Here is a 16,375-nt window from a genome sequence, read left to right on the forward strand (position 1 = left end):
ATAGTTCGTAATAAAAATATTAGTAAGAAACAGGTCAAAATTTGTAAAAATAATTTTTACGAATAATATTCATAACAATTAGAGAATTAAATTAAATCTCGCTTTAGTGGTTCTAATATACATATTTTTATTAAACCCAAATAATTTGATTGTATTAAGGTTATTTTGCATAATTTAACAGAATCTCTGTTGCAACTGAAATTATTCGCAAATGTCCTTTGCTGAAACTGAAATTATTATCTTTAACGTACATTTGCTTTTCTGGGATAATCTAAATAGAGCTGGATAAAGCGTATATTTTTCGACCTATTGTTTAGTGTTACCGAAAAACCAAAGTTTGATATGCAAACCAACATATAAATATGTATTCTCTTAATTTCGTTTCCAAAGAAACAATTTTAAGTTACAAAACTAAACAACTTCTTTTTAAGTAATATATACTTAAGTGACAAACAAGTGATTCTAAATTGAATAAATCAAATAAAGAAATTATCATACATTCGTTACATCTTTATGTTTAAATAAATTTATCTTCATGTTTGTTGGAAAAAATAAAAATAAAACAATGAAAATTTAATTGAATATTACTATCATCATCACTGTTGTCATTACCATTGACTCAAATATAAAATGCACACTTAACTTAAAGCTGCAACAAACTACTTATGAGAAGCATTCCAACGTCTTTACGTTTAAGTCAGTTTTATTTCAAGTGATTGTAAAGTGTAAGCCTTGCTTTTCATTTTTATAGGTGTTTTTTTATTTAAATTTTTGTCAACATTGAAAGGCACAACAAAAAGTGTTAGCAACATTGAATCCGTTTAAATAGTACAATGCATGATAGATCCAAACCCAAAGCCAATGCCAATAAGATATGTTTGTTCACATTAATAAAATATTTGGTAAACAACTTCAACTATTATTTAAAACAAATCCTTATTAAGCATCAAAACTTATGTAAAAGAACAAAGGAATCGGAATTTTTTAACGTTAAGCATAAGTGGAATATACAGTTTTGACACAAAATTTTTCATCAATGTGAACGTACCTTTTGAAAAACTTTACCTACTCTATTCCTTTTATAGATGTTGATTTTGTGTAAGTAGTAAAACGTTGAAAACGTTAAGAATTTTGTAAACGTGTGATAAAAATGTGCGACATTTGCTGGTTGTTGCAAAGGTTTTCATGCAATATGTTGCATTTATGTATGCGAAAAGACAACAGCAATAAAAAGTAAAAAACACAAATAACAAAATCCAAAGTGATTTCCATATAGAAATTTGAGTGCGTTTGTGTAACTGTTTGTCTGTCTGGTAACTAAGATCCAGTCCAATCGACCAAAAAGACACTATGCCAACTAAAACCAAAGCAACCAACCAGCCAAACTGGCATCAGACACACATGCAAACTTTTTTTTCCTTGGCGGCATTATTAAAGCCAAAACTATGTAAAGTGAAGAGAAAAACATCACATCAGAATGCAGTTCAACACTTACAGATGACAATGTTGATAATTCCTAATCGTATGAATAAAAATGTAAATTATGGTGATTTTCAACATACGAAGTTTCTTTTTATATTTCAATATAAGATTTAAGAAGCACCACCACTTTGTGCACCAATAATGAATTGCTAAATAAGTAATTTTTTGCTCAAATATGTTTAAATAAGATTGTTGAATTTCATTGCTAAATGATTATATCATTATTGCAATTGTTGATATTTTTGTTAATGACATGTTTATAAATGCTCTCAAATTGTTATGGGAGGAGATAAAATGTAAAACTATTTAATAAAAATTATAGAATTCAGAAGAGAAAATTGTTTGCGGATTAAAAACATTTTAAATATTTATGACATGATATCGTTATTTTCAAAAAACAACATTAAATTTGTATCTGAAAATCATTATTTGACGCGCAATAATATAGCTAAGCAGTGGTGCAGCAGTGGGTAGAACATTAAACTAACAAACCAAAGTCCCGGGTTCATATTTTCACCGTGTTAAAATAATAACTCAAAATGCTAATTTAAAAAAAGTTAAGAGTTTTTTTAATTTTAAAAATGTTAATACTTCTATTTTGATAAAGCAGCACAAATTCTTAAAAATAACAGTAAAAAAAGTACTAAAATTTAAAGCAATTCCTACAACAAAGATAGAAATTTAACACTAATAATAATAAATTTTCTATGAATTGTTATTATTATCTTACAATTACAATTGCAGTTTATCGGAAAGAAATAAAAAATTGTATGTTTTAGGCCAAATGTAATAAAAATACAAACATGTATTCCTTATAACAGACCCAACAACCGGTAAGAATAAAGATAAAACGTGTGCTTAATCGAACCCTTAGTAATAAGGGTAGAAAAGAAACTCTAAGATTGACCATCATCAACAGAGCAAAAAGTTACCAAATGGCCGACCAATTTCACAACCAGTTAAAACGAAATAATGAAGAATGAAAACAGTTAACAACACATGGCAACAGCTGATATAAAAATGAAAAAAGTATAAAAATATTGATAAAACTATTCGGTGCAAAAGACAAGCGAGACAGACAGCTGTTTCTATTTTTCATTACAACTACATACAATAAAGAACCCTAAAAGATGTTCGAATAGTTAAGGTAGAGGTGCTGCTTTTAGAAACTGTTGATAAAACAAATGTATTACACGATTATACACTCAATCTATTACTTTCGATTTCATCAATATTTTCAAACAAACAGAAGTTGAGACAATTTAAAACGGTTGGCAAAAACTGAAAGAATATTTTCTATGACAAATTTGCTAATCCATCAATGCAAATTTTTGTGTCGGAAGTTTGTAAATATTTATTTTGTGAATTCAAAAACTAAATCTTTTGAAAAGTACGAAAACAAATGGGAACCTGCAGTTTTATTACTTTACTTAAGACAAAACCTATACACACTTCAATTTAAACAAGTGTTACTTTAATTTACTCACAATCCTTGGGTATTTCCCATTACAAATCATGTTTGAAAACAATTAAATTGAAAGCAGTAAAAGTGTTTGTTTGATGTTAGAAAAAGTGATTGTCTAACAAAATCCTTTTACTCAAAGGTGGCTTAATCTTTTAACTGAAAGGTTACACACAACGCCTACATTTTAACTGCAGTTTAGTTTTAATTCCAAGGAGAAAGAGACCAAGAGTGCAGAGTTATACAATGAGAGTGATTTTTAAATTGTTGTTCAAATAGTGAAAGTGAAAAAATCCTTGACTTTAGTTTTAAAAGATTCTGCAATAATTGTTTTATTTTTATTTTACCTGGAAAGAGGACTGTGAGGAGGATTTAGAACAGCTATTTATGCAAATTTATGCAATTTCAGAAATTAGTTAACATATAAGTATATTCAAGGCAACTAATAAAATTGATTTTTATTATACAATTAGTACACTGAGAAAAATGTTTGTTGAACAAAGTGGTTAGAAGATATTTAATGTTTTGAAAAAGGGTCTTTAAAATTTATTCTAAATTTGTAAGTTTAATTATTATTATTTTTATTGTTATTAAGATGTAAATTTTTGACTTAATAACAATTAGTTAAACAGACCAAAGTTTTTGAGTGTAACGAGTAAGAGACAGCCAAATGGAGCAGAAACAACAGAAATTCTACAAATATTGTATTTTTAAGTAATTTTCTAAAAACAGGATTTTTGTCCATAAAAAAACCAACCCAGTTTCCAAAAGTAATACATACATACAAATAAACGCTATACATACAAGTACAGACGCATAGAAAGTCATTCACAACGTCTCCTTTATTTTTTCCAAAAACCTAAACGATACAATATTATGCAATAATGCCGTCGTGCAACACACACAGCAAAAAACCGACAAAGTCAAGGTTGAATTTTTAAAATATATTCTAAAAAAAAAAACATTTGTTGCAAACAATACTTGTCCGTCGTACACTCAGACTAAAATGTTGGCTGAAAGTTTTTGCTTTTGTATTTCAGTTCTTTTTAATCTCTTTTATTTTATGATGACTTTTAAACGGTCCGGATTTAAATCAAAAGTCTGTGTGTGGTTGGAAAATTGTAGCAAGGTCAGTATTTATTGCATTTGATGTTGACACACAAAAAATGTGAAAGCAATTAAATATTTCATAATTTTATGAGTCTAATGACTAGAGTCCCTTTTTGTAACAAAAATCCTTAAGTGCTCTAGTTTTAATTGCTTTTTATAACCGTTGAATATTGTTTTATGGGAAATTTTAAATTCATTTAATTTTGCGCAATTTTACCAGAGTGTTCAAGGTTAAACTAATTAAAATTTGTTAGACATGTGTGTTTGTCTTGCAATAATTGTCTGATTTTTGCATTTTGTGTTTAAAATGTTAATTAGTATGAAGGTTGCTATAATTATGTACTTTTTGAAACAAATAAATATGTAATATGTTAAAATTTACTTATTTTGGGAAAAAAATTAAAAAAATTAAATTAAAAACTACAATAACATATTTAACAAAACAAACTTTTAGGCAATCATTATGTTTAGCTTTTGTAAATAAACTGTTGTTGTATAGAATAATTTTCACTTTATTAAGAACTAAGTGATGTTAATATAAACATTTACCTTATAAAACTGTTTAAATTAAATTTACCTGTAAAATAAAAAAAGAAAACATAATTTTGATAAATTCTGTACATAAGCATGTATTTAATAATCTAAAAATAATACTTTTTAATACTAAATAATCCCACAATTTTAAGTGGCATAATTTTAGGTTCATATTTGAAGTATTATGTTATATTCTATTAACAATTACCAGAATATTCTAAGATATATTTTCAATTACTAGATACTTCCGACAGCAACAAAAGTCTCTTGAGAATATTTTATACAGTAACAACAGTGTATATATACTTGTAGTGAAAATTTAGAAATAAAAAAATAGAAAAATACATATTTTTTCTAAAAAGTTACATTACAAAACTCATGTTTTGTACAACATACAATGAACTGAATAAGTATACTTTGAATACAAGGTTTTAAACACACATATTTGATTAAATATAAATCCATATGTATACGAATATATACATATGTACATATATTTATATATAAAGACAAGTATGTTTTAACAAGATCTAATTTCCTTTTTATAAAAATTTTTCCTAAACAACATTCAAGTCATCTCCAGACGAGTTGAGTCGCAATAATATCCTGTAACAACTGGCAAATAAGAAATAATTTAACTTTAAAAATTTTTTCAAAGTCATCGAGTTCCTAAAAATACATTTAAGAAAACTTATAAAAATATCTAAAAATTTAGTAAATTCTTTAAAAGGAAATACGATTATGAGTAAGTAGCTAGACATAGGTTGAAAAACAAAAACTAACAATATGGAGAGTTCAACGGGCGGAGTCAATAAGTAGTCATAAGTAGTAACAGAATAATGTCTATATACGTATGTACGTACAAATGTATGAATAAATTTAAGGGTTGTTAGCAGGCAGTCAACTGATGAAATAACATTAATCATTTGTTGTTTGCAAATTTTTTGTTAAGATTAGAAATAAATTCTATGGAGTAAAGAGTGTAAGACAATTTTATCAATTATTATGATTATAGTGAAATTATGATAATTTAGTTTATTAAAGAATTTTATAATAATGATTTATTACTCAGAGTTGTGTATAGTGAAAAACTAGTATGTAAATGTTACAGTAATTAGAATTTTGAATGTGTTATTTTTGCAAACATAGACTTAAGACCTTATCTACGCTCAAACTTTTAAAACCTCTATACAGGGTAAGTACTAATTACTCAGTAAGCATGCACATACTTATAGTTTACGTTTAGGTAATATATCGACCACTTTATTTGCCACAGGTAACTAGTTAGTTGCAAATGCGGTAATAAAACCGGTGAAATATCCAGTTGGAACTTTTCTAACTGAAGTGAAAGGAAAAAAACTGAAGGAAAGGATCTATATTCAGGAAAAACTTACACTGAACAGTAATGAGTTAAAATATTTATGAAACCTCTTTTCACTACTTCTTCATTAGCATTTTAACTCATTATTTTAACACGGTAATGTCATTGGAGGCAAGTACTTCCATGCTCGCTTACAAAAAAGAGCTAAAGAAGTTTATTTTGTTTACAAAGAAGTTGTTGGACAAGTTGTTTTGTTTTTAATAATAAAATGAGCCACTGAGACTACGAACCAGGGACTTCGGTATGCTAGTTAAATGTTCTACTCACTGCACCACTGCTTAGCTATTTTATTGCGCGTCAAATAAGGTTTTCATATACAATATTAATGGTGTTTTTTTATAAAATACAATTCTTAACACGCAATTAAAAAAATGTGCAAACAAAATGACAAAGACGAATATAAAGTACTTCTATATAAGAATTAAAAGAAAGTCGCTACTCGAGTACTTTAAAGTAATGAAGACGGTAAGTAAATAGCCATTGAAAATAAATTGGTTATGGAAGAACAACACATTACCGAGTTTTTCCTGGGTAGGTTACCCTTTATTTGAAAATTTCAAGTGGACGAAACGCTGCGCCCCCATTCAAAATCAATATTAGAAACTACAACAACTAGAGTATGGACAACTTTGACTTCTATGAGAAGATATAGGAACAAAGTGAATATGTCACCTTCAATAAAAAGAATAACTTAAATCAACATATCTGAGAAAATATAAAAGCTATAGTTTTCAAAGTCACTTTATAATTAACAAAAATATTTAGGAAAAAATATTATGGAAAGTGGCACTACCCCATAATAAATTGGCAGACTTTGCAATAATTGGAGTTATGAATCCCATTTGGAAAATTAAAAGTCTTCAATTTTTAGCGCTGCATATGATATAAAATTAATTCCAAACAGCGTATATATAGGAAACTAATGGAGCTGGAGCTGTTTTTATGTTAGCAAGAATAACAGCATAGGTAGTTAATCATAAATTTTAAGTAGCGAATTATGTTTTAATACAATAAATTGTTTTATTAAAAATATTGGTTTAATTCTATACTTTAGTTTTCTAATAAATATTTCACACGTCTTCCCCTTACATTATTCCTCAATTCACCCATACGGAATAATACAACACATGGTCTAACAGGCCATAGATGTCACAAACATAAAAGAGACGTGTTGCTGTAGTAGGAGTACGCCATATCCTTTTGGGAATAATTAGTTAATTGACCCCTTTTTAACCATGTATGCATATGAAAGAATACTACGCAAAGAAGAGTTTTATATTTAGAAAAAAATTAAATAAATTATACCATTTTATGTAATTTTTTTCTGTAAAAAATTTAAGGTCATTTCCATAAAAGTATACATACATACATACATACATACATACATACATACATACATACATACATACATACATACATACATACATACATACATGCATACATACATACATACATACATACATACATACATACATACATACATACATACATACATACATACATACATACATACATACATACATACATACATACATACATACATACATACATATATACATACATACATACATACATACATACATACATACATACATACATACATACATACATACATACATACATACATATATGAATTTATTTGTGTTTTTGTTATTCTAACACAACTTAATTAAACAAGTTTTCATTGTTTTTTGCCATTAACTTTTGACAAGGGGTTTTTTCTGTGTTTATTTTCATATAAAAAACGTGTCCTTCAATTTGAAATAAGAAATAAAATCTCTAGAGATTTTTATAAATTAAAAAATTTTAAATTTCTATAAACAAATTAAATTTTTACGCTCTTAGTTTTCTAACAAAACAATAAAAAGAAAAAAAATTAAAGGATTTCTATCCACCTGTTTTATACTTTTTTATTCCTATTTATTTTTTTCTTTTTGGCTCTTGTCTTCAACTCTTAATAAATTTTTGCTATAAATACCATTCTATTCACTGGCAATCATGTCTGGTTATATCTCTACTCCACAGTGTCTGGCGCAGAAAATGTGCTTAACGCATTGGTTATTGGTTAGAGTATGGAGCAAAAGAAAAATACACTGAAAATCTGTATTCTTTCTTTCCTTGTGTTTTTTGGTAATGAATTATTACTTTTCGATAAAAACAAACAATCACACCACTAAACCAACAAACTTTCATAGTGTTAAAATGTGATGATTTCAACGATGTTTTTGTTTAAAAAAATAAGCTTATAAATATTTTTTGTGGGAAAAATTTAAAGTTTGAAAGGATATTAAAGAAAGCTACCAAAAAAGTTTTAAAAATTTTATAGAAAAAAACTTTCAGTGTTAATAATCTTCATTCTTATGTTTACAAAGCAATGGACTTAAAGTGACAGTTGTAGAATTTATACAAATAAAGGAAATGAACCGCTTGCCGCTCATATACTGTTCTAATACACATAATCTGATTTATCAACAATAGATCTACCAAATATTTTTCAATAATATTATTTAGCAAATTAGCTGTCATTGTTATTTACCGTAAATATGCAAATGAAAAATATTATTTAAATTACAAATTGCAATAAAAATAATATTAAATAAATCGTCATATGAAATTCAAAAGGGCGTAAGTTACATTAAAAAATAGTATGTTTCAAAATTTTTAACTACATTAAAATCGATTTTTGTTGGTCAGATAGGCCGAAACATGGAAAAAATTCTAAAACTGTTTGATGCCCAATTTTAACATTTTGCAGTTTCGAAGTTAAAACTCAAAAGAATTAAAATTTTAATGAATTTTAAAGTATTTTTAGAACATAGCGAAGAATAGCGTCGTTGATTTTGATCGTAGGAGTGAAAAATTTACCAGAAACATGTACTTTAATACGGTGCATAATAACGAATCAAAAAGTCGATTTTGATTTCATATGACGAATTTTTATGACACACAATATCATCACTATTGTATGTGGCAAGTAACAGTAAAAAATAAAATAAATGTATGAACAGAGGAAAATAGTGCGCAATGTGTTGTACGATGAATGAAATGAATGTATTTATTAATTTGTGAACAATTGAAAATCGACATGTGACACGCGTTTTCGTTTTTTTATATATTCTTTCATTCTATATGTTGCAAATTTATGCAATGCACAACGAATTGTAAAGTCATTCCAACATTATATTCAACATTTTTGCATATTTATGCAACAAAGAAAAAAACATTGAAACACATGTAATGCAAAAAAGACAAAAAAATGCATCCTTTTAACAATTGATATAATACAATAAGTTGATAGGTGAGTGGTTGCTGACAAAGAAGGGGGTTTTCGGAATTCGCAAACATTTGCGCATAAATGCATTTCTATTCTATAGAAATGCATTTGAAATATTCATGTAAGTAGTGCGTATGTGAGTGCATATTACATGAGACATGGTGACATCCTCTTTTGTCACAAACAATTTTGGAAATTGAAAAAGTAAAGCAAAAACAACAAACAGTATATAAGGGTATAACAATGTGGTAAAACACAACAATACAACATACAGAGAACATGCAAAAAAAATTAAAATTGCCACATTAGTACTCACTCGTACTAAGTGAGTATTCGAAAGGTATTGTTGTTAATACACACACATTGATTTTATATCAATTATAGTGGTCTGAAATTCCCGAATCCTTAGTCCTGTGCATTTAATGTACACACATTTGTATGTATGTCGTTTTGTCATTTAAGAGAATTGTCATCACAATAAAATGGTATTGCCATCATATGTAGAACACAATCCTCGTCATCAGCATCATCCTCGACCTCATCAGCCGTATTATGGCGTTTTCACATTAACGGATGCATTCAACATTTCACTGTTCTGTTTTGTTTTTCACTTTTTGCGTTTTTTCACAATGCTGTACTTTATAGTTGATTACAGTTTTTTTTAAAGTTAGTCATAAATCAATGTTCGATGTGTTTTTTTATAAAGGACACGTGTACTAGGATACAGGACATTATGTTTTCGCCATGTTCTATATATATATTTTTTTTGTTTTTTTGTACAAATGCATCAGTTTATAAAAAAATAGTCAATAGTAATATTGCAAGAACAACAATAACAAAAAATTTTTAAAAATGCAACCATGAGAAATGTGCGGTTGTATCCGTTACAATTGTCAATATTTGAAAAAAAAATTAAATGACATTCAGGAAAAAACACAGGTTGACAATTACATTACAAAAGAAGAAAAAAAGAAACCAAATGGAAATATGGAATTAAATAAAATGAAAATAAAATTTATAAATATTTTGTGAAAATATATGTTTTTAATAACAATTTTATTTAAAGAAGCCAGCAAAATTTGCTGCGTGCTAATCAGAAAAAATTAAATTATCCGAAAGTTATCATAGGAGGGATGTCATTTTTCATTGTCGTCTTTTCGTTACTTTAATTAAAGCACTTTTAAATGCATTCAATGTTGCTTTGAATAAGAAATTAAAAGTAAATTTTAAAATTTTATTTTTATTGTGATACAATTTTTGCTACATTGTTATACCTTTATTAAATATATACCATTTAAATAAAGTAATTGTTGGCATTTTATTTATTTGTTAAACAATAATTTTTATTATCTTTCATCTTTGATTGATTGGAGGTTCTTATTGGCAGCTTTGTCTAAACTCTATTATATTTTGATGGGTTCATTAAATAAAATGGAAGTTCATCTTTAGGAAATATTTACCAAATAAATCTTCTTCTATGAACTTCATAATAAACTTTGCACTTTTTGTAAAATGTTTTTTTTAGTATTTTCTTTGCAACATTTATTTACTCCAAGTGCATTGGTTCGTTCGTTTTCATTTCAGGCTCCTTTAATGGCAACAGCTGCATTTAACATCTTCATTACCAATTTTCTTACTTTTATATTGAAAGAGGCGATTTTTACGTATATATTTTATTGTAAAATGTTTTTTTTTGTCTTGAACTTTTTTTATCTTTGGTCTAACCTTTTTGCGTTTTTATGATATTTTTTATTTAAGTTGGAATATTTACAGAAAAACTGACGTTTGATGCATCTTTATAACAAATGGCAGTTTAGAATGTAAATAAATATATTTTATTTTAAATAACTTTATTCAGAAATTTTTTATTGCGAAATAGTTAAGACATGTTTGTTAGATTAGTCAAATTGCAAAGATGTTTTCATGTGCCAGTTACACTCTACAAATAGTGACGGTTTATTAAATAGTACTGACATAATAATTTAATTTGTTTGTTGAAATTTACTTTAATGCCGATATATTTTAACAATTAATAAACGAAAAACTGATTTTCATAAAAAGGCTAAATATGTAGACAAGTGGAATCAATAACGCTATGTTGTCAAACGTAACATAACGTTGTCAAAATCACAAAGATGCGTTGCCGAAATGACACAAAGAGTAATCAAATTCACAAAAGTACATTGTCAAAATTACAAAAGTGGTTATCAAAATGATAACTTGGTTATTTAAATTGTATGCACATCCGTTGTTAAAATTGTATAAATTTCTGTACTTTTCTACCGGTTTTAACTTCTGTGAAGAGTTTATTTAGTTTAGTTTACGCCACTGGAAATCTACTAAATTGTTTTAAGTTTTTCTTTTATTTTTGTCTAATTTTAAGTGGTTCTAACAAGTAAATAATGATTGTGTGTGTTTATATTATTAAGAATAACATTTCCGCAAGGAACAAAGAAAAAACTAAAGAATACAAACTCTATTTCATAGACTTAAAGTTCGAACTGCAGACGTTGAAAACCTAATGTTGCTGCTATTGCCACAAACCGCAAACAAAATGAAAAGTAAAGTAAACCAAAATAAAATGAAAAAAAAAAAAATAAATGAAGATGAAAAACGTATAAAAACAAACGTGATTGCAACGAAAAGTTCTTCTAAAGGTTACACCTAAATGCAATATTAAAATAAAAACAGTCAATGTGAAAAACTATTAGACAGAGACGACTTTAGAAGTACTCTTTATTATTGAAGTAATTTAGAAATAGAAAGAATTGAACAGTTCGAAACTGGTTTACTATGGTAATCAAACATGAAATACAATTTTTGGGTATTCTGTGCTTTAAAGTCACAAAAAAACTAAAATTTCGCATAAACTATCAACTTTATGACTTAACCACTAAGATATTATAAACTTTTTTGTATGAACTTAACTTAGTTCGACTTAAGCTTTTAGTTGTTTTAGTTAGAAAGGGGAGTCAAAACAAGTACGAGTAGTTAAAAGATTGTTAAAGTAAACTAAAAGCGACCTTAACCAACTTGTGGATTAAGTTGTGAATCGTGATTTGGCGGCCAAGTGTTGCCTTTGGGCCAAATAATAACAAAAACCAAAAAATATAAAAATTAAGTGAAGGTGGAGTATAGAGGGTTTTTTGTCTTTTAGTTTAAAGCAGAATCCATCCACTCAAGTAACACGCATCATCCTCTAGTGCTGAAACAACTACAGCTGGCTTAACTCGCCTTTTCATGGAAAGCAGGTTAATGTTTAATTTCTGTGGTTTAACACATTGAAGGTGTAGTATATACAAAGCGAGTAGTACAAGCAACTACAAAATGTTGCTAGTACACTTATACATACATGCATACGTTGTATGTTATGCTATTGCTGCAGCTGATGTTGTTGTTTAATGTCTTAAAGATTTGAATGGTGTGATGGTGATACTTAACCGATGATTATAATGTTTGTAAATTTTATTTCACCTTGTGGGCAATTTGTACAAAATAAACTAAACCGAACAACAAAAAATGTAAGAAAAAAAAAACAGATACTAAAAATGATGAGAAATATCCAGCTTAGTTAAATGAAACAAGCTGGTCGTGGAGTGTAGAAGTTAATCATTTGCTAAACTTTTAAATAAAATTGTTAAAGAAGAGTAAAATCTGCAGACTAAATAATAAAAAAATCACCACAACACATCTGTTGTCGGTGTTTCAGAGTGTGTTCTTTCTTTCATGTGGTCTTTGCAACATGTCTACTAGAGTTGCAGGCACTCATAGTGCTAGACTCAAGCACACTTTACTTATAGTTAAGCAATTTATTATTACTGCAAATTGATTTTTATCAAAGTTTAATCGATTGTTGCCACAAGAAGAAAAAAACAAAAATAATCGAAACATATACATATAAGTACGGCATGTGTGTTTGTATTACCAGAGTTGTTAAAGAATTTATTTAAAATACATATACAATTTATTATTTATATTAATGTTTATTAAAATTAAGATAATCATACCCAACTTTATAGATAGGTAATGACTTTCAATTTTGAATACTTACCTAACAATATTCTCTTCAAATGCTACTACATATAGTCTGAATTATATAGACGTAGTTAATAAGGCCTTACAGATAACGCGTTATATAAATTCTGTCTAATTCATCAGATATTTCGCCTGTAAAGCTGTATTTGTATTTTCATGTGATTTTTAATGAATACTTTTTCAAATTATTTGTCAAATTCGCATGAAAAATTAATTTCAATTCTTATTAAGATTATAAAATTGTTTTTAATAACTATTTCCTTTAGATCTCTGTGAAACTTTATATACACGTGCATATGTATGTGAGTAAGAGCTTAAAAGGGGGCTGATCATTTACTATGGACTCGTCTTCCTTTTGTTGCAGACTAACAGTAATCTCAATCAAGCAAATCAGCAAACGAAAGCGGGAATAGACAAGGAACATGAAAAACTACATTTTAACGATTTTAATACAGATTTGTTGGATGATGAATTTATACAAGTGTTAGTGTTTATGAGTACTCCTATCTATAAGTTAGCTAGATGGATTAAGAAAATTATTTATGTTAGTTCACACGTTGTTTTACACGTAATTTATTATACGTTAAATGCTTAAACTGGTCGATATAACTTTGACATACCAAAGAACGAACCAACATATTCCCTCGTTCCTGCAATTTTCTTCATTTTTTTAATTTTTCCTCTTCGTCATATGATTATGATGGGGGTTACAGTAGGGCCTGTTAAAACCAGATCAAAGTGAAATATTATCTGACAATTCTTCTTAAAAAGTATATGCAAAAAAACACCTGTTGTGAACCTTATAACTAAAAATGTTTAACTTGTGTATAGAGTCGTTACTGTTTTATAATCCTAGTTACATTTTGATGACCTTGGGGCTGGTTTCATTTGTCGTGTATTTATTACTTATATTTTTTGTTTTTATAGCTAAACGTTTATTTGTGTGTCTCTTAAACACCTCTTTATGTTGTGTTAAAAGTATTTTTCTCTTCGTCTATTTTTTTGTTTTGTCTTACTTAAAATGACCATTTTGTGCATGATTTTGTAATTTTTCAAATCATTAGTATTTTAAATTTATGGCATCACGCTGTTGCCACTGCTGCTAATATGGTTTGGTTGCCAATGATTTGCTTGGCTTTTGTAGCTCAATTATGTTTGAAAATTCCATGTAATGTTGTAAAATATTACATAAATTGATGTTATAGTTTTATTTAGTTTTTGCAACATATAATATCAGATTTTTTTGATACGTTGTTTAAGGGTATTTAGAGGTAAAATTTATTAAGGTTGGTACATGTTTCTTGGCTAATAAGATGTTTTAATTAGAGTTGAACAATTTTTTATTAGTATTTTTTTATTATAATACCGCGACATGATTAAACTTTTAATATAAAAATTTAACAAATAATTTATATTTTTAGTGCATCAATGCACGTACAAAGTGATGACATTTTTAAGTTGAAATTATAATAAGCTACAAAGTGAATAAACCAAAGTGAAAACTTCAATTTCCTCGAATCCATGAATTTTGAAGATTTACTTTTAATCAAATTGTGATTAAATGTATATAAAATTCATTTGTAAATATAGATTTTCATGTAATCTCCTCTATTTTTCTTTATATGGTGTCTAATTTGGAAAAATACTACAAACGTTAAGAAAATTAATATAACAAATAAATAGCTTTTTTTAATATGTAAACAAATATGAATCTAAAGTTTTTTTAAAAACTTTTACAGACCTTTTTAAATTAACAGCAACTCGAATAAAACTGGAATTTATCCTTTAAACCCAAAATAAATTAGCAGTTCTTGTTTCTTTCTTCTAGCACCCGCGTTAACAAAAAACAACAAAATCAAAACACAAATTTGCATAAAGGAAAAATAAATAAAATTATTATTTTTCTTTTTTCACTTTTGAAATCTTCGTTATTTACGAATTTTTTTACGCTTAGTTCTAATACGAATTTTACACTTCTTCAATATTATCGTAATGATCAACAACAATAGCGACGATGAAGACAATAAGGATTTTGAAGGAATTATTAATAATGGCAGCAACATGTTCGTAATTTACAGCAATGCCCACAATAACGCACAATAAAACACTCGATAAAAGTAGGAAACAACATTTTATATCATGATGATTTCATTTATGGCAATAGTAATAATTTTAAATGTTTTGATTTTCTAAAAAGCGACGGTAAAATGAATATTTGTTTTAAACTTTTCTTTTGCAATTGAACACAAATTATTTTTTTAAGTTTTCCTATTAAAATGTTTTTGACTTTATTAGCACTGTTTTAATTTTCGTTTAAGTTAATTTTTATTTTGTTCTTTTTTATTTATTTTATAATTTATTTATAAATATTTATTCATAATTCTGCGTTAATATTTTATGTGTCAACCCCATCGCAGTCTCGTAAATTTCCAACTACTTGAATTTTTGTTTTTTGCCAAAGTTAAAATAAAATATTTTATTTTTATTCTCATCTCCTTTGTCCCCGTCTTGTCTTTTTTCCAGAGTTCGGTAGTATTTTTCTATAATGTATTGTGGTAATTTTATGAAAGGAAATCAGAGAAAATTTTCTGCTCATTTTTATTTTTATAATTTTGTTGGAGTAATTTTGATGGAGGAGAGCCAAACCAAAAAGAAAACATATAACTTTTCAGTGGAAAAGGGCAATATTGGGTGCCGTTAATATACAACAACTTTTAGAGTAAATTTAATTGATAATGGAGATAATAATCATTTTATAAAGAGTATTTTATATGTTTATATATATATTGGGGTTAATAAAATATTAAGAATGATTATTACTGTGAGCGCCAGGAGCTCTTAGAAGAGAGTAAATATAGTAGAGTGAGGGCGACCAGTTGTTTTCTCAAGTTTTGTTTTACCTAAAAGTGAACTGTTGTGGTTTATAACAAAAATTCTGAGGGCATTTGTCGACTGGTATTTTTTTTTTTTTTTTTTTATTTTTCAATGTAATTAAAAATTTAATTCGCATCCCCTAAGTCTGACAATTATAAAAAAAGTAAAATGTTGCAAATACTAATATTTTGATTAATTGAAAATAAATTTGAAATTTCAAATG

At 27.1% G+C, this 16,375-nt stretch overlaps 1 protein-coding gene across 6 annotated transcripts in view; it reads right to left on the minus strand.

Moving 5' to 3' along the window:
• Positions 1–16,375, minus strand: part of LOC111682798 (homeotic protein antennapedia) — a 159,094-nt gene that overhangs the window by 75,875 nt on the left and 66,844 nt on the right. Inside the window, exon 1 of one of the 6 annotated variants that reach the window (XM_046948351.1) lies at positions 15,020–15,529. The exons of the other annotated variants lie outside the window; for them this stretch is intronic. The gene's annotated coding sequence lies outside the window, so the exon portion shown is untranslated. Of the gene's footprint in view, positions 1–15,019; positions 15,530–16,375 lie in introns of those variants that run through there. 6 annotated transcript variants of the gene reach the window in all.

The sequence above is a fragment of the Lucilia cuprina genome, chromosome 4, assembly GCF_022045245.1.
Source record: "Lucilia cuprina isolate Lc7/37 chromosome 4, ASM2204524v1, whole genome shotgun sequence".
Lineage (NCBI taxonomy): Eukaryota > Metazoa > Arthropoda > Insecta > Diptera > Calliphoridae > Lucilia > Lucilia cuprina.